Source organism: Monopterus albus, unplaced genomic scaffold (genome assembly GCF_001952655.1).
Source record: "Monopterus albus unplaced genomic scaffold, M_albus_1.0 scaffold561.1, whole genome shotgun sequence".
NCBI lineage: Eukaryota > Metazoa > Chordata > Actinopteri > Synbranchiformes > Synbranchidae > Monopterus > Monopterus albus.
In genome coordinates, this window is record NW_018128441.1 from 693 (window position 1) to 2,161 (window position 1,469).

Genomic DNA, 1,469 nt, shown 5'->3' on the forward strand with positions numbered 1-1,469 from the left:
ATTCCAGAGACTTGGTTTATTTGTGATTTAAAGGACATACAGTATATTTAGACACAAGAGATCCTCCTCAAGCATGCCTGAGTTGGGCAAAGACATCAGAAAGAGACCGTGGTATGTTGTGTACTGTGTTTGTCCCTATGTACAGTTTCACTGACTGCACTACAGCAATTTATGCCTTGCTCACAGGCACTTGGTGTTCATCTGGAGAAATTGTATAATACCATTACTTCAACTGTTACTAATTAAATCATCAAGTAATACTGCTATTCCTTTATTTAATTAGACAAACTACTGGATGCTTATTATTGATGATTATTACTTCCTATAGTAGTACTTCAAATAAAGCAGCAGTAGCATTTTGTGGGAAAGACATTGCATTTCTGAGTTCAGTTTGACCTCACTGACAGAGACAGAGTGGGAAAGTGACAAAGTATAAAACAGGGAGAGGGGGTGAGAGTGAGTTATCCATATGGATGTGGCTTCCTTGTAGGTGAATTCAAGGCTTGACTGGAGTTTTTTTTATTTCATCATGAAGTATGACCAGTAAATCAAGTTTTTTTTATTGATGGATGCAAGAATACTGACCTCAATGTCTGTCATTTGTACAGATCACTTTTATCTGTAGAAGGTATTTTTCCATTTGTTTGGCTTCGGGGTGTCTTGCTGAGTTGTATTGGGGGTATCCATACTGCAGTGAATGTAGTATTGGTCGATGAAAGCGCCTAGTTCCTATAAATCCTCTAGAATGTGGAAGGTCCATTCAGGTTATTGGCAACAGCTTGTGATTCCAATGGCTTGCTCGTGTAATTCCAGTAGTGGGTTATAAAGTCTGAAAAAATAGCTAGCAAAGTGTTGTTTACTCTCAGTGCTTGTGCGTCGTCATGTTGAATACCTCCCCGCTGTCTCACAATCTTGTGATACTACCCATCCATCAAGCTTCAGGCTTGGCTTGAAAAAAAATGGGGAAAAAAGTATGCCTTTTTTTCTGATAATATTGCCTAAACAGAGCATGTACAAAGTGAAAAAAATTGGACCTAACACAGAGCTCTGTGGAACGCCATGACTAACTTCAATCTGTGTGAAAGATTCATCATGAACATGAATCTTTGGAATCTTTCTGATAAATAAGATTTGAACCTAATCCCAATAACATGTTCAAGTCTGTAATAAGATGCTGTGATCAATGCTCTGGCTGAGGGAGACCATAAAGCTTTTAACCATATTTATCTTATGGAATCAACTTATTCATAGTAACTATTGCTCAAAAGCAAATGCACTTTCTAAGGATGTTTAACTATAATACATGGTATTTTTACCCAGGATTCCATTGTGATGGTTACTGGATCTTGTTCAGGGAGGTTGTTGTGGTCTGCTCTCAGGTCCTTCTCCAGAATTGTTCATTCTCTAGCCTTGGTAGGTCTGCTCTCATGTTCTTACTCTGCCACTGAGAGTACACCTTGGATGGCTCA